At 48.5% G+C, this 23265-nt stretch overlaps 1 long non-coding RNA gene and 1 pseudogene across 7 annotated transcripts in view; one reads left to right on the forward strand and one right to left on the reverse strand.

Moving 5' to 3' along the window:
- Positions 1-22799, forward strand: part of LOC132477079 (uncharacterized) — a 61021-nt gene extending 38222 nt beyond the window's left edge. For 2 of the 7 annotated variants that reach the window (XR_009530178.1, XR_009530177.1), the window contains 5 exons: positions 9851-9927; positions 10345-10587; positions 14997-15239; positions 16057-17735; positions 21908-22799. This is a non-coding gene — a long non-coding RNA (uncharacterized LOC132477079). The remainder of the gene's footprint in view (positions 1-9850; positions 9928-10344; positions 10588-14996; positions 15240-16056; positions 17736-21907) is intronic. The other 5 variants (XR_009530179.1, XR_009530180.1, XR_009530181.1 and 2 more) reach the window with 5 other exon arrangements.
- LOC132477078 (probable ATP-dependent RNA helicase DDX28) lies at positions 2012-8001 on the reverse strand (annotated as a pseudogene).
- Positions 22800-23265: the final 466 nt, after the last annotated feature.

The raw sequence follows: 23265 nt of genomic DNA on the forward strand, positions 1-23265 counted from the left end.
CCGCCCCTCTTCCCACACCCACTGCTCCGAGGGGGCGCCCTAGGGTGCTCTCCCCCGCCTCTAACCTTCCTGTCCAAAATGGGGTGCTTCTCTCAGAGGGCCACCTGCAGCCCATGGCCTCCCGGGAGCACACCTCGTCCCCATCTGCCTGCAGCCGGCCCCGCCCACCCCGAGGGCTGCGTGCGAGGGTCTCTGTGGCCACAAGTGCTCTGGGCTCCCGGTTTCCCGGTACTGGGCCATGGGGGCTGGTGTGGGGGAAGAGATAATTTCTGGAAATGGGGGGGTAACCTTGTGAGCTCTGGATTCAGGAGGGGGCCCTCTGCCCCTGACCTTCTCTCTCCTCCTACTTGACTCCCCAACCTGCATGACCATTCTCTGGGGACTTGAACCAGCGCCTGGGAACTATCAGGAACCTCCCCCACTTCTGTCAGCCAGCCTCAGGAGAGCGCCCTCAGGAGCTGCTACACCTCCCCAGGGCCTGAATAGAGGGACTTTTGGGATGTGAACTGAACAACCTTCTGGGGAGAGTCAACACCCTTTTACTCAACAGAGCAGGAACTCAGTAGGCTATTTGTGTGGAAGGAAATGAAGTCGCTTCCATGGCAGAAGAGCCCCCACCGCAGCAACCTTCGTCCCAGAGCTGCTGGCTGACCTTCTGGCCAGGATCCCTCCTACCTCAGCGTGGAAGGCCCGGCCTCGTGGAGAAGTGTAGGTTCTGAAGAAAGACCTGGCACCTGGGCTCTGCTGCTACACTTGCCTTATCTCGTGGCCCTTGTGGCTCTAGCTTTCCCAGAAACCTCAAGGGCTAAGTGCCTGTGCTTGCTCAGAGGCCGCACGCCATTCTCCATTTCCAGCCTCAGGCCCTCCCGCTAGCTGCCTCCTCTAGGGACCCCCTCCCCCCCAACACACACACATGCACACTGGGGATGTGCCTTCTCACAGCAGCTCAACCACTGAGATGATTTAGGGACTGTGCCCAAACTCCTGCATCCCCAGCCTCTCAAGTTTTTTCTCTGATCCCTGGCACCCCCTGGAGCTGTTCCACCTTTGGAACCTTCCCCAGATGGCAGGAGTGCCTAGCACAGGGCTAGTGACCTAAGTCTGAGCACTGGCGACCCTACAAATCTGTTACAGAAGAACATTTTATTGAGCAGTAAGGGACGCCACTGGGGACGGAAAGGGCTGGCAATAAAGGAGCATGTGAACCTCGGGGCGGGGTGCGTGCTGCTTGACTCTCCATCCTGTTCTTGCTTCAGGGAGCAGGGCTTCCTCGGCCTCTCTGTCCTGCCTCCTGAGACCCCAGGCAGGAGGCTCTTTGTGAAGCCACAGATTGCTGCTTTCAGTTTCAAAAAGCCCAGCTCCCCACTGGTTTGTGGTGGTGGCCGCTGACAATGGCTCAGGGCAGGAGCCCATGTGGTAGACTGCTAAGGCTTCCCTGCACCCTGTCTCTGCTCCTGCATCCTCCTCGGCTCGCAGAGGGCAGACTTCACTTTCTCCAGCTCACAAAGGGGCCCGTGAGGATTGAGCAGAGGAATGCCAGGTTTTCTTCCAGGCCAGCTTCTGCCCTGGGATGTTCAGGGCAGACTTTCATTTCAAACCTCACTTTCTGAGGCTCCTGGCTTATGGCCATTTAGTGTGCAGGGAGGCTCCTGGCTGAGGAAGGCTCAGACAGAACGACGCAGGTTCTAATCTGTGGTAGTGGTCAGTGGGGGGGGGGCGGGAGGGGTCACTGCAGGAAGAGGCATTCGCTGTCTTAGGCAGTTAAACCATTGCCCTGTCTTCAGAATGGTTCAGCCAGCAAGATTCTGTGGAGTCCGCCTCCTGGCACCATGCTACAATCGCCGGATTTTGGGTCTGGAGCAACCGAGATCTTCGTCCGACTCTTCTGGAGTGTGCTTTCTCTCGGGAGCACATCTGGGGACTGGCTTCTCGGCTTCCGCCTTTGCTGGCATGGCCAAAGGAGCATCCCCGTAGGCCCGGTAGCCACCAACCAGGCAGTATGTCTCCCCATGCCGGCCCAACTGCGTTTCTCCACACCCTCGGTTGAGGACATGGTAGTGACCAGGTTTAGGAGGAGAAATGGGAGTCACAGCTGCTGCAAAGAAAATCAGAACTGATCAGTCACTTCTGCTGTACACAGTCTCCTGCCAGAATTTCCCTCTCATGTCTCTCCCAGTTTCTGGCTGAAGACCTTTAATCTACTTGACATCCAAAACACAGACTTGGCCCATCACCTCTATGAGTCCCTAGAGAAGGGACACTGGCTGCAAAAGCAATTTCTAGAGCCTACGGCTGCATCAGGTGAGGTAGTCTCTTCACCGTTGCCAGGGAAAACAGTAGAACCCGAAAGAAATTGCAATCATGATCCTCTCCATCTCTCCCTTCCACAACAGAGAAAACATTTCTTGCAGTGTGTCACTTCTGAGGCTTTAATGGAAACGTCTTTCAAGTTTTGGAAAAAGATAATCTAATATAAATTGGTTAAGGACCCCTCCCACTTTGGCAACCCCTCTTGGGCCCCATTTATAATGCCTGTTACAACCACACTGAACTCTAGCCCTCTGATACTTTTATCTAGATTAGAACAAGGCCAAATACTGAGGCAGAGTGATCAGGAGACTCAGAACCGGGTTCTGGGTACCAAGTGTAGGCTCACATCCACCCAGCCTCCTGGGACACCATCTGCTCAGCCCTCCAGTCTCACTAGCACTTCATCACCCCCCTTGGTTCTTCCGGTCTTCCCATGAATAAGGCACCACCCTCTCCCCTAGTACTCAGCAGCTCAGTATGGGATGTGTCTGAGGGGACCGATATAGATGTGTACATGACAGCACAGAGGTGCCTGGGTTTGAAGGTGCGGTTCAAGAGTGGTCCTCTTCCTCAAACTGCTCCGTTTACTGTCTGCCAAGAAAAATGCACTTGCCTTTTGCTAAGAGGCCAACCAGGAAAGGGTCTGAATGGAAGCATCCTGTAGCCCAAAGCGGAAGGCAACATTTATAAAGATCAGAAGCTTCCTGCACACTAGTTCAGGGATGACCTTTCAATTGTCCTCAGCAGTGAGCACTGTGGGACCCTGAAGGTGTCCCAGGTCACTGGTATTACTTACAGCTGGGAAAGTGCTGAGGTTTACGTAGTGGGCAAGCCCCACAGGAACATGTGGCAGCCAGGTGAGATTGTGTGTACACCATGCCTCTTCTACAGGTGCTCGGTCTCGGTGTACCTGCTGCACTGCCCAGCCAGGGAACAGAGCACAGGTTTGAGTAAATATAGACGATCCGGTCATTCTCTCTCAGACAACCAAAGAGATTGGTATCTGGTGGAGAACTGGTAGGGCAGTTTCTCTGAGGGCAGCACGTTTCCATAGTTACGCTGCCATGGAAACTGTGAGAAGGCCTGTGAGGTCATCACTACCCAGTGAGGTCATAATAAGGAACCTGTGAATTGCGGGTCAGGCTTCAGGAGGAGGTGCAGTTTTGTGGAGGAGAGCAGGGTGGAGGCAGAGGTACTCTGCCTGGTCCCTCACCCCTGGGCTTCCCCACCCATGCCCTAGTCTAGCAGACACCCCACGTGGGGCGTGCAGGTGGGCTGGTACAGCCCCAGGGGCCCCAGGAGGGCAAGAGAGACCCACATTCTGAAATTGGCTTGAGAGGCAAGATTAACGTTAAGAGACAGCTAGGTTGTATGGCACTGACCCTAAGAGGCAGAGAATTGTGTGGACTGGGGAATCAGGGAAGGCTCCTTGGCAGTGGGCCTGAAGGACAAGTGAGAGTTGGACCCATGGGGAAGAGAGGGAAGACATTCCAGTTTGGAAGAATACAAGCAAAGACACACTCTTCTCGACCTTGTCCTGCCCCAAATATAAATTCATAGAACCCTCACATTTTTACACCTGAGGACTTAGAAAAACCAAGATGTTAAGGAGCCTACCTAGTGTTACACAGCTAGTGGAGAGGGGTTCTGCTCAATGGTTACGTTCATGTCGGGGCTCCGGATTTACAGCTGATAGGAATGTGAGGACAACTCATGCCGTTTCAAACATTTACAAGTGATACTGAGAGAGATGTTAAAGGTGCAAAATGAGGGTGCTGAATGACCTCACAAAGTGGGAATGGTGGGCCCATTTTAATATGAAATTCAAAACAAATTCATGACAAAAGGACACAATACAAAATGACAACATAATCATTACACTCCCCTCTCCCCTAGAAGTAAAAATCATTATAATCCTCTCTCTCTCCACCATGAAAGGATGAGATAAAGGCTCAGCAGCAGCCCCCGTGAAAATCATGGTCAACACTGTGAAGAGGGGTTAGTAAGACGACTTGGTCCGACTCAGAGAAGGAAAGAGACAACTCTGCCCTTAGCCTGATCAGGCCCACAGGAAGGAACCACATTTGGGGCAGCCTTTGATAGTGTGGCAATGAGAGAGAACCTTCTTTAGGAGGGGACTCCCTGTTGCCGACCTTGAAAAAGCAAAGATGGGACCTTCGTTTACTGGGGCTGTTGCAGAGGGGATGTGCCCAGGAGGTAGAGACTGCTTGGGCTACCCTTTTAGAGGTTGGGCCACCCTGGTTGAGAACCACAGCACCTTCTATCCCTAAACTGCTTGAATCAGTGGGTGCCCGTTAGGACAGACGAAGTCAGGCCTCATTGGAGCAGACTGCCTTTGGGAGTGGTAGAAGGTAAAATGTGAAGGGGAATGCTCTGGCGGAGGTTTGTCACGGCAGGTGGGCCAGCATGAGACCATTCAGAATCTCCAAGGCTCCAGAGATTACTTTGCTGGGAGCATCCCTCTGATGTGGTGTGGGGACTCCTACCTTAACAGGACCTGGCTGGGCATCTGGGGGAGGCAGAATAAACGGTTTATTAACTTAAGAGAGCGAGAGAATCACCTGGGGGGTTCCACCAAACCACTTAAAAGGCCTTGTACCTGGATTCTTGAGCCAACCCTCAGAAAACTTATCTAGGTCTGGAGTAGGGCTCAGGAAGCTGCACTTTTCATAAGCTTCCTGGGCAGTCCCACCACAGTGGTCCATGGATAGAGAGACCAAATTATTGTGTATTCTCGGTTGCTTTTGGGAGTCAAAGTGGTCAATATAAAAAACTGCAGCAGGCATATGTATAAACAGGGAATATTCAAGGCAAGCAGAGGTGTATAGTTATTCTATGCATGAATCAGATTTGAGAAAAGCTAGCCTGGTGGTTAAAGAACACAACCCTGAGGACAGACAAACCAGATTCTTTCCTACTGACTTGTGTGATTTTGACCAAGTTCTTTTATCCTTCTGACTGTTTCTTCATATGGAAAAGAGCTATGACTGTACATTTAGCACAATATTCTCTTTCGGCAAAGGTTGCTCTGGGTCCATTTGTGTTCTCTGCAACTTAACCCTTTCCAGTGCACAAGCATTTTTAAGTTGTTTGGTGAAGTATTACATTTGACTTTCAACAGTTCATTACTTTGGGCAAAGCTTATATAATGCTGCAGAGACTAGAACCTATGCAGAGATAGTGAGAGGATGTTATAAGCTTATTCTGCTGGTTTATAAAAAAGTTTAACCTTTTTTTCTCTTCCTCCACCTGCCACCAAGAGATGAGAAAGAAGGCAGAGCCTGGAAATGCACACCAAGCAATATTTCTGTGTCAGTTTGCCTTTTATTCCTCTGCCAGTACTTCCCAGAGAGATTTCACCAAAAGTGCCTAAGCTTGCCATGGCCATTGTTGTGAAGAAAATTTCTCTTTATTACTAGTCACATCCCCTTTTCCTTCTCCTGGAGGCTTAATGGATGTTTGGGGGCAGGAAACGAAATTTAAACTAAAACATCAATTGAAAGAGCCTTTGTCCTAAGTGTGGTAGTTTGGAGTGTGAATCTTCTCAGGGTCTACTGAATTCTGCCCCAGTGGACACTGTTATTAAGGGGCACCCATAGAAACATCGCTTATTGTTAGAAACCATGACATAATACAGAGCCAAGATCGACATTATTCTTCACGTGAAAGACTACAGAGAGCCAAGCTCAGTAGTTCACCCTCAAGTGTTGGCCAGCAACTTACCTTTTGAAGCCAGACAGCAGCCCGGGTCTTCAGAAGGTGACTAGGCAGCCCAGAGCACCCTACTGACAAGTGTGCTCACCCATCCAGCACAGAGGGAAAGGTCCCTGTTATGGCATCATATATAAGCCTGCTGCAATAAGGTTTGCTGGTGCAAAGGCTCTCTTCACTGAGGACCCCAGTCCTGGAAGGCTTCTCCTCTGGCAAGCTGCCAGTTCAATCTTCTGAGCCAGGCTCACGTCCCACGGATGGGTCACAAAGCTGATGACAGTAACTGGCACCTCGATCCCCACCCGGCCCACCCTCCCTGCTCTGTGGATGTAGTCTTGCAGGGTGAGAGGGAAATCATAATTGATGACTAGCTCCACCTGGGTGCTGTCCAGGCCCTGAGAGGCAATGTCTGTGCAGAGAAGAATGTCTCGGGAGCCCTTCTGGAAGGACTGGAAGATGCCTGCTCTCATTGAGGCTGGCATTTGTCCCTGCAGTCTTAAGTGTTGGATTTTGTGGTCATCCAGAATATATACCCCAGCCAGTTCACAGTGCTGTAGCAATTACAGAACACCAGAACAGTTCCTGCGGTGCCAGTCCTATATGCTCTGTCATGCTGCCTAAGGATCTGTACCAACCCAGTCACCTTCTCTGTTCCCTTCGGGCTCATGAATGTCTGTCTGACATGAGGCATGATGCAGTGGAGCTTGTCACTGGTAACGGGGGTTAGAGAGTCTAAGCTGGCAACTTTACTCAGCAGCTGGCCTCCACCTTCGGGAAATGTGGCACCCACCAGCACTAACTGAGCTTTGGGATTGAAGGGGTCTTTTAAGTCAGCTGGGCCTTCTGCTATATGGCTCCCCTCCAAGATGTAATCCACCAGTTCCAGGAAGATTTCATCCAAAAGCATGTCTGCATCATCCAACACCAAGAAGGAGAGCTGCTCCAGGCTGATCAGTTGAGTTTTCAGGGCCTGCCACAGAGCCCCCAGAGTGGCCACCAGAATATCTGCTGGAGGTTGTTTGGACAGTTGCAGCCTGATCCTCCTCATGCCATGGCCTCCCCCTAACTCCAGCACCTGGAAGTCCAAGGAGCTGCCCAAGGCCTGGGCCACGGCACACACCAGTTTGGCTAATTCTCGAGAAGGCACAAGAACCAGGCCTCGAGGAGCAGGGTTACGACAGGGGTCCAGCCTTGGCTGGCCCAACAGCCGTTGAAGGAGAGGTAGCATGTAGCTGAGAGTTTTGCCACTGCCGGTTTCTGCGGCAAAGAGAATGTGGCGGCCGCGAAGAAGTGGGGGAATGGTACTCGACTGCACGTTTGTGGGCCGAACAACTTCGGGAGCAGCCTCCTGTAGCGCGCTCAGAACGGGGAGCTCCAGACACACTTCAGTGCAGCTGCCCTTGGGCGAAAGGTTCCGCAGCGCTGGAGCCTCATGTTGCACGCACTCGATGGAGAAATGGTCCGCGTGGGTGCACCGATTCCTCTAGCCCCACGAAGAGAGTGGCGCGAGTTCCAAGAGCCTAGCGTGAGGTGAGCCGGCTGGTTCAAGTCGGGTCGCCGCACTGACATCAGCGTCAGCCCAGTACGCGCCAGCATCGGCCGCGGGGGGGCTACGCTGGCCGCTATGCCGCTCTTCCTGCCGCCGCTGTAGAGCCCGCGGGATGCGCACCACGGGCAGGGGCTCGTTGGGACCGCGGACCGTCAGGTCCCGGCGAGGCGCCAGAAGCAACCGAGCCGCGAGCGACAACAGCCGCAGCCGCCGTGCGAGAGCCATACACCCCTTGTTGCGGGAGAGGCGCACGACAGTGACGTCACAGGCGCGCCAAGGCCTCGCGGACGGTGGCCGGCGCGGCTCAGTAAGGCCCGCGGACTCGGCGAACTGTGTGGAAGGAGCGGGATCTGTAGAGCTCAGCAGCGGCGAGGTCTGTAGGTCCGAACCGGGGATGGTGACTCCAGACCCCCGCCAACCTTGGGGAAGGGTGCGCGGCGGAGGCAGGACCGGGGTCCGGCGATGCGCGGCGATGGGGCCCCGGCATTACGAACCAGGAGGGCGGAGGGCTTCTGGCGATCCGATGTCCGATCCCTGCCGTGCTCTTTTGTCGCCCTCACAGCTCCTGTCATGGCTTGGCCAGTTCGGGTCTCCCCCTGTGACTTATGATGAGGGTGCGGCGATGTTTTCCCAGATGTGGTCCCCGTGTAAGGTCTTTGAATACAAGTATTTATTGAGAGTCTGAGTGAATGGGTCGGGCCTGGGGGCCGAGACCAGGAGTCCGGAGTCGTAGGTCCAGGCTCACCCTTCCCTTAGAGCTCCCCAGAGAGCTGAGGGCCCCGAGGGCAAGCTGATGGCTTTCAGCGTATCTTCTCTTCAGTCAAGAGAACTCATCTCTTGGTACTTTTCCCCTTTCTTTTCAGCTGAGGTTCATTCTCCCCTCCCTTGTCACCCTTTCCAAATTCTCATCCTGAACCCACTGCTTTCTTGGGTAGTTCACCTCCAACGGCTTTCCAGTCAGATACCTCAATTCCGTAAACGGCAGAGAGGAGGGTCCTGCTACAGGTTTGTGTCTTGTCTCACAAAGCCACGGTCAGGCAGAATATTTTACTTTAGTTCAGTTGTTCAGGTTGCCAAGAAGCCTTAGACAACAGGTACTTCCTGAACGGATACCGAAAATGGGTGTCCGATCATTTCGGTAATTTCCAGTGTCTTGGGTAGGAGATAAGGTAAACGTGGATTAATCACCTGGGAGGTTATTAACATCTGGCGAAAGAGTTTTACTTTCATCAGATACCGTTATAGAGATAAATACTATCAAATTTCAAATAGCATTTTGATACACGATAGACGTTCTGGAGAGTTGAATGCTAAGCCAGCAGAGGAGAGGGTTTTGAGTCCTCATGGGTGAACAGAGTCATTGGAAAGAGCAGTGGCTCTTGAGTGAGGGTGATTTTGCCATCACCCGTCCTCCAGAACGTTTGACAGTGGCTGGAGACATTTTTCTTTGTCACATCCGGGGTTTGGGGGGGGGGGCGCGGCGGTGCTGCAGACATCTAGTGGGTAGTGGCCAGGATGCTACTACATATCGTACAAGGCATAGGACAGCCCTCCCCACCACCCCAAAAGAATTATCTGGCCCAAAATGTCAATAGTGTGCTATGGAGAAACCTTGGATAGAGGCTGAGGACTGAAGAGAGGCTGAGGTTCTCACATGTACTCTCACATCAGGTTGTCAGTCACATTTGCCAGACCCTTGTGTGGCCCTGCCCCTTTCCTAGAATCTGTAGCAGGCACACTGATGCCATTGCTTGTCATGGCCTTGGGATGAGAAAACCTTGGGGGCTCCTCAAAGTCATAAACACAGGAAGGAAGGAGTGATTTAGGAGGGTGACGTGGGAGAAGAGAGCTTTAGGAAGAACAAAATTGTCCTCATGTGTTTGGGAAATGTGCCAGATGGAAAAGAGATGAGGTGTGCCATGGGGTGTACCATTGCAGAAGGCAGACTGGGGACTGATGCGTGACAGGGAGTCAGATTCTGAACTTGATGTAGACTGCTGTAGCAACTAGAAGTGCCTAGACCTGTCTAGACGGTGCTGGGTTTTCTGTCACTGCAAAGTTCATGTATAGGCTGATGACCAGTGACTGGTGATATGCAAGAGGGGATTTCATATAAAGGATGCTCTAAGATATTGTGATTCTACACCACTTTTACGATTCTTTCCCAGAACTCGGAGCTCCTCGTTCGTTAGCTGAAGAGCTCCTTGGATGTCTGCTCTGACAAGTTTCATCCATTTACATGTGCCACTCATTTTTCAGGTACAAAACAAAGAATCGCTTTGCACAAAGCCAGAAGGGATACACTGAAAGAATGATCAGAAAAGAATAATACATAGGTAAGCATTTACATTGACTTTCTCCACATATTTGAGACAGGGTAGGGTAGCTGGTTAGTGGCTGCTTTCTCGTGCTCGAGCCCTTACAAAGTGAATCTCCTCAGCATGTCATAGAGATTGGAGCCTGTCTGAGCCTGTGTGTCTCTGCCCGTGGCCCCTAGTTTCTTCGTGTCATTGCTTTAGATACTGTGTAAGGCCCTTCTCTTTTCCTCCGATCACAGCAGACACTGAGTAACCTCTAGTTCTGACTGAGATGCATATTTCACATTATAGTACTTTGAAATGAGAAAGGTTTACCTATTGTGGAAACAAATGTAGGCTCCTGGGAATGTTCGTGTCACATGGTAATGTTTTTCCCAGGGCTGCCAAGGTAACTGACGTTGCCTGGTTACTCCCTACGTTTTCCATTCGATGCAGCAGGCCCACCGCTAGGCCTCTCACCTGAGACGTCCAGAATCGGGAAGACACAGGCTGTATCAGTTGCACTGCGGCCTTATTCACAATAGCCAAGATGGTGAAGCAACCCAAATGTCCATCAACAGGTGAATGGATAAAGAAGAAGAGGTCCATGTGCACAATGGAATATTCACCATGGAGGACAATGAATTACTGCTCTTTGAGGCACCACAGATGAGCCTAGAGATAATCATGGAACATGAGGTAAGTTGGAAATCAAAAGACGTATATCCTATGATATTACTTATAGACGTTATCTAATAACTGACCCACAGGAAAATATTTCCACAGAGAAAGACACTCACAGATGTAGGAAAAAACTATACTTATCTAAAAGGAAAGGTGGGAGGAATGGATAAATTAAGATCAGTGTTACATATACCAATACATATGATATACATGTGTCACAAAGACCGACCATATATAGCAAGGGAGGTATACAGAACACTGTGTAATATTTTGCATGGGAAGAGGATTTGTATATGAATAGACATATATAATGTACAAATGAGCCAGATTGTGTACAACTAGGGCAAACAATATTCTAATCATTACCCCGATTACAAAAATTAAGACAACCAACAAGAAGTAATAAGACATAAACGTATGGGGGTTTCTCCTGGCACATTCCATTCTAATTTACAACTTAGGAACACGACTTCCAGAAAGGCTCTGCTGCCCTACTACCCAGATTGGGGAATGGAGAAATGCTGCCTCCTAGTGGCCGTTTCACACAACAACAGCTTTAAACCCACTGCTAATGGTCACTAACTATTCACCAAACGTGCAGTTCTGTAATGGCACCTGTCCAGCAAAAAATTCCTGGGGTCGAAAACCGAATAAGAAATTCAAAAGAGGGCAAACTTCCAAGAAGACAATTTCAAGAGGTATATTGTATGCACACTTTGTTCTCCTTTTTTTTAAACAGAAACAAAAACGGCTTGGAAAAATGATGAATTTTAGGTATTTGTAAAGACACGCAAACCCAAATTACAAAAACCTATCAGCTCACAGCAGTCAGAATGGCCATTAGCAAAAATGCTGCAAGCAATAAATGCTGAAGCGATTGTGGAGAAGTGCGTACCCTCTGTTCTAAGGGGGATGTGGTAAGGGCCACTAATGAAAACACAATGGAGGTGCTTTGAAAAGGGAAACATTGCGCTACCAGGCAATCAGTCATACCCACTGCTGGACCTGTCACCTGAGAAAATGAGAATCAAAACCTCACAGACTGGCAATTCTACACTCCAGCAATACTTACCATAGCCAACACTTGGAAGCAACGAAAATGTCCATGAACAGAGGAGTGTACCAAGAAGCAGTGGTCCATGTACACAATGGAATATTACTCCAATAAAAAGTTTAAATTAAATTTAAAAACAAACATAAGTAAGGAGACGTAAGCATTTGGGGGTTTATCTGGGCACATTCCTCTCTAATTTATAACCGAGGAACACCACTGGCAGGAAGGTCTGTTTCCCTAGTACCAGCGTGGGCAACTTAGAAAGGCTGCCACCGTCTGGCCGTTACCTGCAAAAGCAGCTTTAAAGCCTGTGCTAATGCTCACTTCATGTGAACAAGTACTGCAGGGCTGTAAATGAAACCTGCCCTCAAAATGTCTTGAGGGAGGTAATGGCCAAAAAATTTCAAAATGTGACACATACTTTAAGAAAACACTTTGAAGAGCTAAGCTGTAATCACAGTTTGAAAAATAAGAAGGACATGCCTTAAAGCTTAATGTCAAGGGATTATGAGACACACGGAAATTCAACCACAAAGAGGTATCAGTTCACACCCCTCAGAATAACCTTCAGCACGAAACCCATAATCAATAAATGCTGGGGCTTCCCTGGTGGCGCAGTGGTTGAGAGTCCACCTGCGATGCAGGGGACGCAGGTTCGTACTCCGTTCTGGGAAGATCCCACATGCCGCGGGTGCCTGTGCTCCGCAACGGGAGAGGCCACAACAGTGAGAGGCCCGTGTACCGCAAAACAAACAAACGAAAATAAATGAATGAATGCATGCATGCTGAAGGTGTTGTGGAGAAATGCATACCCTCAGCTTTCAGTGGGATGTACCCTGGAAAGAGCCACTAATGAGAACAGAATGGAGATGCCTTTAAAAGGTACACATTGAGCTACAATATCATTCAGCAGGCCCATTCCTGGACCTATAACCAAAGAAGACAGAATTGGAAAGGCACAGGAAGGCAAATGTGCACTGCACAGTATTACAATAGCCAAGATATGGAAGTAACCAAAAAGTCCAGCAACAGATGAGTGGACAAAGAAGAACTGGTACCAGTACAGACAAAATATTAGCCAAGGAAAAAAAGGACACATTGCCCTGTGCAGCACCGTAGATGATTCTAGATGTAATCACACAACCTGGAGTAAGTCAGAAAGAGAAAGACACATATCGTATGATATCACTTATAGGTGTTACCTAAAAATTGATACCAGTGAAGATATTCCCACAGAGAAGGGCTATCAGAGATTCATTAAACAAATTTATGGTTCACCAATGGAAAGGTGTGAGGATTGGATACATTAGGATATTGGGGTTAACAGATGTATACAAACAGAGGTGAAATATATAATCACCAAAGACCTACGGAATACCAAGAGAAGACTATTCAACATTCTGTCATAACGTACATGGGATAAGGATCCCAGGAAGAATAGACAGACATACGTTTATGTATAAAAGAACCACATCTTGCACACCTAGAACAAGCCAAACCCTGTAATCAAACTTGCTGTGATAAAAAATAAAAATTAAATAAAAACAATGAACAAGAAGTAGTGAGACATAAACTTAAGGGGCTTTTTCCTGGCACATTCCATTCTAAGTTATAACCTAGAACACGACTTCCATTGAGGCTCTGTTGCCCTAGTAACAAGATTTGGTAAAGGAGAACTGCTGCCACCTTGTGGCCGTTTCACACAACAGCAGCTTTAATCCCAGCGCTAATGGTCAGTTGATATTCCAAATAAGTGCAGGCCTGTAAATGACACCTGCCCTGAAAACAAATCCTGGGGTCATATATCGAACAAAAAATTCAAAAGACGTCCATATTTCAAACCGACAGTTTCAAAAGGCATAATTTATGCATATTTGGCTTCTGTTTCTTTTCCTTTCTTTTTTTGTTAAAAAAATGGGAATGGAAAAAGGCTGAACATCAGGAATTAATAAAGCCATGCAAGTCCACTGTACGAAAACGTTCACCTCACAGCCGTCAGAATGATTATCAGCAAAAAAAAGTCTAAAAGAATAAATGCTGAAGGGGTTTTAGAGAACTGTGTACCCTTTAGCTGCTGGTGGGACGAAACCTGGTAACAGCCAGTAGTGAGACCAGATTGGAGGTGCGTTTAAGGGTAAAAATGGAGCTACCATGTGATCTGGTAGGCCCACTAATGGGCCTATCACATAAGTAGACCAGAATCAAAAAGACACAGGCTGGCAATCCTGCACTGCAGCAACATGTACCATAGCCAAGACCTGGAAGAAGCCAAAATATCCATCAACAGAAAAATGCACCAAGAAGAAGTCGTCCATGTACACAATGGAATATTGCCATGAAAAAGCATGGAACAGTGCCGTTGGCACCACCATAGAAGGATCTACAGATAATCACCCAACATGAAGTAAGATAGAAACCGAAAGACAGACATCCTATGACATCACTTATAGGTGTTACCTAAAAATTGATACCCATGAAATAATTTCCAAGAGAAGGACACACATAGATTCAGAAAACCAAATTATGTTTAACCAAATGGAAAGGTGTAAGGAATGTATGAATTAGGATATGGGGGTTAACAGACATGTACTAATACATATGAAATATATAATCACCAAGTACCTATGGGATACGAAGAGAGGTCTACTCAACACTCTATAATAACATACACGGGAAAGGATCCAAAGAGGAATAGACAGATACATTGATAGGATGAACCAGAGACTGTACACCTAGGAGAATCTACATTTTTATCAAATTTGCTCTGATTAATAAAAATTAAATTTAAAAAACAAACAATAATTTAGGAGATATAAACTCTTGGGGCTTTTCGCTGGCACATTCCACTCTAATTTGCTGCTTACTAACACAATTTCCAGGAAAGCTCTGTTGCCCAAAAACCCAGAGTTGGAAATGTAGAAATGCTGCCGCCTTGTAGCTGTTTCCCACAAGAGCAACTTTAAACCCACAGCTAATGGTCACTTAACATTCCCAAGGACTCAGGGCTGTAAAGGACACCTGCCCTAAACAATTGTGCGGAGGTAGGGAATGGCCAAAAAAATTCAAAACTGGCAAATTTTCAAGGAGATAGTATGGAGGGGTAAGTTTTACTCATTTTCAAAAAAGAGGAAAATGGGTAAAAGCTCAACATCAGGAATTATTAGACTCATGCAAGTCTAACCTCCAAAAATTTTCAACTCACACATGTCAACTACCATCAGCAAAAAGTCTACAAGCAATAAATGCTGAAGGGGTTTTAGAGAACTCTGTACCCTCTAGCTTCTGGTGAGATGTAAAGTGGTAACAGCAAATAATGAGAACAGAAAGGAGCTGCGTTTAAACGTAAAAATTGAGCCACCATTCCATTCAGCAGGCCCACTGCTGAGCCTCTCACCTGAGAAGTCCAGAGTCGAGAAGGCACAGGCTTCAACAGCTGCACTACAGGAATTTTCACAATAACCAAGACATGGAAGTAACCAAAATGTCCATCACCAGATGAGTGGAAAAAGAAGGAGTGGTCCATGTACAAAATGGAATATTCGCCATGGAAAACAATGAAACACTGCTCTTTGAGGCACCATAGTTGATCCTGGAGATAATCACAGAACATGAGGTAAGTCGGAAAGCAAAAGACATATCCTATGATACCACTTATAGGCGTTATCTAACAACTGACACAAATGAACATATTTCCACAGAGAAAGACACTCACAGACTTAGAAAACAAACTATGCTTATCTAAAAGGAATGGTGGGGTGAATGGAAAAATTAAGATTAGGTTAGGGTTACCATACGTGTACAAATACCTATTAAATACATATATTAAAAAGACCGACCATATAGCAAGGGAGGTCTATGGAACACTCTGCAATAATTTACATGGGAATTGGCTCTGTACAGGAATATATATATATATATATATATATATATATATATATATATATATATATATATATATATATATATATATATATATATATAATGCACAAATGAACCAGATTGTGTACACCTAGGACAAACAATATTCTAATCATTACCCTGATTAAAAAACTAAAACAACGAACAAGAATTAATGTAAGATAAACTTATGGGGGTTTCTTCTGGCACATTCCATTTTAATTTACAACCTAATCACAGGACTTCCAGAAAGGCTCTGCTGCCCTAGTAACCAGATTTGGGAATGGAAAAATGCTGCCGCCTTGTGGCCGTTTCCCACAACAGCAGCTTTAATCCCAGCGCTAATGGTCAGTTGATATTCAAAGTAAGTGCAGGCCTGTAAATCACACCTGCCCTGAAAACAAATCCTGGGGTCCTATATCGAACAAAAAATTCAAAAGACGTCCACATTTCAAAACGACAGTTTCAAGAGGCATATTTTACGCACATTTGTGTTCTGTTTCTTTTTCTTTCTTTTTTTGTTAAAAAAACAGGAATGGAAAAAAGCTGAACATCAGGAATTAATAAAGCCATGCAAATTCAGTGTACAAAAACTTTCACCTCACAGCCTTCAGGATGATCATCAGCAAAAAAAACGTCTACAAAGAATAAATGCTGAAGGGGTTTTAGAGAACTGTGTACCCTTTAGCTGCTGGTGGGATGTAACCTGGTAACAGCCAGTAGTGAGAACAGAATGGAGATGCGTTTAAGGGTAAAAATGGAGCTACCATGTGATCTGGTAGGCCCACTAATGGGCCTATCACATAAGTAGACCAGAATCAAAAAGACACAGGCTGGCAATCCTGCACTGAAGCAACATGTACCATAGCCAAGACCTGGAAGAAGCCAAAATATCCATCAACAGAAAAATGCACCAAGAAGAAGTCGTCCATGTACACAATGGAATATTGCCATGAAAAAGCATGGAACAGTGCCGTTGGCACCACCATAGAAGGATCTACAGATAATCACCCAACATGAAGTAAGATAGAAACCGAAAGACAGACATCCTATGACATCACTTACAGGTGTTACCTAAAAATTGATACCCATGAAATAATTTCCAAGAGAAGGACACACATAAATTCAGAAAACCAAATGGAAAGGTGTAAGGAATGTATGAATTAGGATATGGGGGTTAATAGACATGTACTAATACATATGAAATATATAATCACACAATACCTATGGAATACAAAGAGAGGTCTACTCAACATTCTATAATATACACGGGAAAGGATCCAAAGAGGAATAGACAGATACATTGATAGGATGAATCAGAAACTGTACACCTAGGAGAATCTACATTTTTATCAAATTTGCTCTGATAATTAATAAAAATTAAATTTAAAAAGCAAACAATTTAGGATATATATGCTCTTGGGGCTTTTCGCTGGCACATTCCACTCTAATTTGCTGCTTACTAACACAATTTCCAGGAAAGCTCTGTTGCCCAAAAACCCAGAGTTGGAAATGTAGAAATGCTGCCGCCTTGTGGCCGTTTCCCACAAGAGCGGCTTTAAACCCACAGCTAATGGTCACTTAACATTCAGAAGGACTCACGGCTGTAAAGGACACCTGCCCTAAACAACTGTGCGGAGGTAGGGAATGGCCAAAAAATTCAAAACTGCAGATTTTTCAAGAAAATAATATGAAGAGGTTAATTTGGCTCACTCTCTTTTAAAAAAAGGAAAATGGATAAAAGCTCAACCTTGGTAATTATTAGACTCGTGCAAATCTACTCTACAAAAAGGTTTCAACTCACACCAGTCAACTGGCCATCAGCAAGAAGACTACAAACAATAAATATTGAAGGGGTTTTAGAGAACACTGTACCCTCTAGCTTCTGGTGAGATGTAAAGTGGTAACAGCCAATAATGAGAACAGAAGGGAGCTACAATTAAAATAAAAATTGAGGTACCATTCAATCCAGCAGTCACACCACTGGGCCTCTCACCTGAGACCTGAATCGAGAAGACCCGGGCTGCAAAATCTGCACTGCAGCCTTATTCACAATAGCCAAGACAGTGAAGCAACCAAAAGGTCCATCAACAGATGAACAGATAAAGAAGAAGTGGTCTATTTATACAACAGAATATTAGCCATGAAAAACAATGAAACACTGCTATTTGAGGCACCATAGATGAGCTTGGAGATAATCACAGAACATGAGGTAAGTCAGAAAGCAAAAACCTATATCCTATGGTATCACTTAGAGGTGTTAACTAATAACTAACACAAATGAACATATTTCCACAGAGAAAGACACTCACAGACTTAGAAGTATGCTTATCTAAAAGGATAGGTGGGGTGAATGGAAAAATTAAGATTAGGGTTACCATACGTGTACAAATACCTATTAAATACATATATCAAAAGACCGACCATATAGCAAGTGAGGTCTATGGAACTGTGGAGACGTCCCAATCACCTGACTGCCCTCCGACCTGCCGTGAATTGGAGACTGAGACCAGGCACGCCTCTCTCCTCCATTCACTCAGGGACAGACTGGGGGTCATGGGAACCTCAGAGTCGAAACCAGATTCTAAGACACCCCTGGGGTGTCTCCTAGCCAATTTTACAGCCCTCGGTTTCTCCCAAGTTCTCCGTTGCCGACGGCTTATTTTCTATTCCACTGTGGCCAGGCCACAATATCCTCTAGACAATCAATCCAAATGGCCTCCTGAAGGGACTTTCAATTTTAACATCCTCCGTGATCTAGATAATTACTGCCGCAGGATGGGCAAATGATCCGAGGTCCCCTATGTTCAGGCCTTCTGGTATTTACGCTCCTGCCCCTCCCTCTACGTCGATTGTTCCACTTCCCAGATCTTTCTTGCCAAACAGACATCTCCTACATCCAAGCCCCTAATTTCCTTTGATGATGACTCCTCTCCACTAGCCGACCCACCCGAATCTCTCGCCTCTCCCCCTTCCAGAGCTCCTCTCCAGCCTCCACCCAACCCTGAAGCGGTCCCTCCTCATCCCGCAGCCGCCCCGGCCCATCCAACCGCTCCCCCGCCTCCCTCAACGGTTTCTCCTCCCTCGCCCCTTGCTTTGCCAGTTAGTGCACATACACTCTCTCACGACTCCCAAGATCCAAATCTCCTCTGCCCTCTGAGGGAGGTAGAAGGAGCGGAAGGATTAATTAGAGTTCATGTTCCCTTTTCCCTCCAAGTTCTCTCTCAAATAGAAACGCGATTAGGCTCCTTTTCGGCGGACTCTTCCCGCTACATCAAATAATTTCGCTACCTCTCTCAAGCTTACGATCTAACCTGGTATGATATCTCTGTGATCCTATCTTCTACTCTGACCCCTGACGAGAGGGAAAGAATTCAAACTGCTGCCCGAAACCATGCAGATCAGGTTCACCTTACCGACAACTCCATGCCTGTCGGAGTGACTGCTGTACCTGGTACCAATCCAGGCTGGACTTATCAGGATGGCCAAGATGGCCGTCATAAACACGACCTCATGATCCAGTGCCTCCTGGCTGGCATGCAGGCTGCTGCTCATAAGGTAGTCCATTTTGAAAAACTAAAAGAGATAATCCAAGAACCTAACGAAAATCCAGCTATCTTTCTCAATCGCCTTACAGCGGCCTTAACTTTCTACACCCAACTGGATCCCGACACCCTGGCAGGGGCAGCGGTCCTAGCCACCCATTTTATCACCCAATCAGCCCCGGACATCCGAAAGAAATTAAAACAGGCAGAAGACGGCCCTCAAACCCCTATTCGAGATCTGGTAAAGATGGCCTTTAAAGTCTACAATGGCCGTGAGGATTTAGCAGGATCCAGCTGACAGGCTCGGATGCACCAGAAGGTGGCCCTCCAAACCCAACCTCTTGTAGCCGCCCTAAGGCCGGCCATCTCCCATGTATCACAGCATCCATGGGGTCCGCAAAAAGCAACCCCGCCGGGGGCCTGCTTCAAATGCAGAAAAGAAGGCCACTGGGCTCGCCAATGTCCCAATCCCTGACCTCCTTCTAAGCCCTGTCCCAGCTGCGGGTTAACGGGCCACTGGAAGAGTGACTGCCCTACGACTGGCCCTCCCTCAGCGTCTCCACGTGGGGGGGCGGGCCGACCCAATGGCATTACCACTCGAACTGCTGGGATTGGCTGACGACTGACGGCACCCGGACTCGAAGACCCCCATCACCCTCACTGAGCCCAGGGTAACGCTACAGGTAGCGGATAAGTCCATTTCATTTCTGGTGGACACGGGGGCTGCCTCTTCGGTCCTGCCTACTTATTCTGAGCCAGTTTCTCCTTCCCAGATCTCGGTCATGGGTATTGATGGCAAACCATCCTTCCCACTCCAGACCGGTCGACTCCCATGTCATAACAAAGAACTCCCTTTTACTCATTCCTTCTTAGTCATACCATCCTGCCCAGTTCCCTTGCTAGGCCGAGATGTCCTTTTCCACTTAGGGGCCTCCCTCCAGCTGGATAGATTCGACCCTAAGGTCCCCTCCTCCCAACTCCTGCTTCCTCTTCTCGGCCTGTCTCTAGAACCCTCCCCCTCCTATCCCCCTCTTCCAATCACACGGAACCCAATCAATCCCCATGTCTGGGATGCTTCTAAGCCCATAATAGCAACACACCATTCCCCCGTCCTCATCCGCCTAAAGGACCCCTCCAAATTTCCATCAAGGCCCCAGTTTCCCATCTCTGAGACTCACCTTAGGGGCCTACAACCTATTATCACAGGACTCCTAAACCAAGGGACTCCTTATCCCCACTGACTCTCCCTGAAACACCCCCATCCTGCCTGTCCGCAAGGCCTCTGGGGATTATCGCCTGGTCCAGGACCTCCTACTAATCAATGAAGCCATAATCCCTCTCCACCCAGTAGTACCAAACCCATACACCTTGCTCTCCCATATCCCCCCATCCACAACCCACATTACGGTTCTGGATCTCAAAGATGCCTTTTTCACTATCCCCCTACATCCCGACTCCTATTTCCTCTTCACCTTTACCTGGACGGATCCGGATACTCATACTTCCGGTCAGCTCACCTGGACAGTTCTTCCCCAGGGCTTCCGCGACACTCCTCACCTCTTCGGTCAGGCGCTGGCACAGGACCTCACTTCCTGCTCCAGTACCCCCAGCACACTCTTTCAATATGTAGATGACCTCCTCCTTTGTAGCCCATCTCAGCCTCTCAAGACAACATACTGCAGATCTCCTCAATCACCTTGGCTCTCGCGGTTATCGGGTCTCCCCAGCCAAGGCTCAGTTATCTGTATCTTCTGTAACCTACCTGGGGCTCCATCTTACCCCTACCACAAAAGATCTAACAGCCGATCGCACCCGGATTATCCGTGAACTCCAGCCTCCGGAAACAGCGGAACAAATTCTCTCTTTTTTGGGCCTTATAGGATTTTTCCTACACTGGATCCCTAACTTTGCTCTCCTCGCTAAACCCTTATATCTAGCCGCTAAGGAAACCCCTCAAGGACCCCTCACCTCTCCTTCCGCCGTTCCACAGGCCTTTCTCACCCTCCGTAACGCTCTGGTATCTTCTCCTCCCCTTTCTCTGCCCAACCCAAACCGACCTTTTCACCTTTTTGTGGATGAACGGGCCGGAATAGCCACTGGACTCCTTGCCCAGCCTGTAGGGCCTTCCTACCGCCCCGTGGCTTACCTCTCCAAACAGCTACACCCAACCATTCGGGGATGGCAACCATGCCTTCGGGCCCTAGCAGCAGCAGCCGAACTGACCAAAGAAACACTACAGATACTCAACCACACAGGAATAGGTAACATCTCCGACTGCTTTCTATGTGCCTCGCTTGGCCGGCCGCCCTTGGCTGCTGTCCCACTCGACCAGCCCTTCAATTCTACTTCCTACACAACCCAAAACCCACCTTTTTCCCCGTTAAAAGTCCCCATATTCCTTGATTCAAAAAAATCTCACCATCTGTTACGGCAGCCGCCCAAATCTAGCTGATATTGGGTTTCTTTGCAACACATCCCTCACGGTAAACACATCAATTGAAGCACCACCAGGCATGTTTTTGTGGTGCAATGGTTCCCTCACAAAAGAGATCAATTCTTCCTCCCCCTTCCCATGTATCCCCGTTACTCTCGTCCCACAACTCACACTGTATAGCCAAGATGAATTTTCCTCGCTAATCACGCCGCCCTTTAACCGACAAAAAAGAGCTATCTTTCTTCCTCTGGTCGCAGGCATCTCTCTCGCCTCCTCCCTGGTCGCTGCAGGCCTCGGGGGGGCGGGGGGGGAGCTCTAACACATAGTGTTTCAACATCCCGCGACTTAGAACATAAACTCCAGCTAGCCATTGAAGGCTCCGCCGCCTCCATCTCCTCTCTCCAGTGCCAAATCACCTCCATAGCCCGAGTCGCTCTCCAGAATCGACGAGCCCTGGACCTCCTGACGGCCGACAAAGGAGGTACCTGCCTCTTCCTACAGGAGGAATGCTGCTGTAAACGCCCTCCATCGCTTAAGAGAAGAACTCCAACGCAAACACCAACAGTCTGCCTCCCCAATTCCCGATTGGTGGCGATCCACCCTCTATACATGGCTAACACCAATCTGAGGCCCCTTAATTCTCATCTGTATCTTGCTCATGTTTGCCCCCCGTTTTCTTAGGTTCCTTCACCGGCGCATGGAGGAAGTCTCGGGTGGCCACAAACCAAATGTTCCTTAGTCCTTACACCTTGCTTCCTACAGAAACCCCCACTGGTCTCCCCTAAGCCTCGGACCTCTGGTCGCCCGACTCCCCTTTCGACGCCCGCATTCAGCATGAAGTAGCCAGATATCGGAACGCCGCCCCATTACACCAAAGATGTCGGGATGTAAGGCCAACTGGCCCGAGGCAGGGGAACGCAATCAGATTCACAGGTTGCATCAGACCGAAACTCTCCAGACCACCCAGTTCCAGAAACTGACCTGGAGACATTCCGGACCACCCAGTTCCAGGAACTGACCTGGGGGATTTCCACCCGGCCCAGCCTTCCCGCCTTTCGAGGGATGGGACTAGCGGTCCCAAGACTAATGTAACCGGCACCAGATAGTGCCACGACACCCGAAGAGACCACCAGATAAGGAATTCCCTGCGCCCTCCCAGATTCACCACACCCCTTTCCCTTCTTCCCCTATAAAATCTTGCCCAGCCCTCGCCTGGGGGCGACTTCTCTGGTCCCTTTCTCTCGGACCAGTGAACCTCGCCCGGGAGCGCCCCCTAATAAAGCTCACTTGAAGCGTTCCTGTTTCGCGATGCCGTTTGTTAAGATCCGACCTTACACTTACACATCAAGGATGGCTCTGAGCTGAATTTCTGCAAAACAAGACTATCCCATGCAAAGAACAACCCAGTAGAGCTTTGTATCCCATCAGCTACAGAAGAGAATGGCTGCAGGCTACTGAAAGCCAGCAGCATTTACAACTTAACTCCCATGGCCTCTGCAGTGCTACGTCTGAGTTTTCTGTTTCTGCCCCTGTACCAAACAGCTCTGGTGTAATTCCTCGTTCCTTCTTCCACCCACCCCCACCAACCCCCGTCCCCTTACCTGCGGTCCGCAGCCCTCCGCTCCGCGCTCAGATTCCGCTGGGGTGCCAGGGACCCACGGGACGGGTCGTTCCCAGCCGCCGGGTGCTAGCTCCCTAGACTCCCTCCGCTCCACGCTCGGATGCCGCTAGGGTGCCTGGGACCCACGGGACGGGTCATTCCC

This window comes from Mesoplodon densirostris, chromosome 16, assembly GCF_025265405.1.
Source record: "Mesoplodon densirostris isolate mMesDen1 chromosome 16, mMesDen1 primary haplotype, whole genome shotgun sequence".
Lineage (NCBI taxonomy): Eukaryota > Metazoa > Chordata > Mammalia > Artiodactyla > Ziphiidae > Mesoplodon > Mesoplodon densirostris.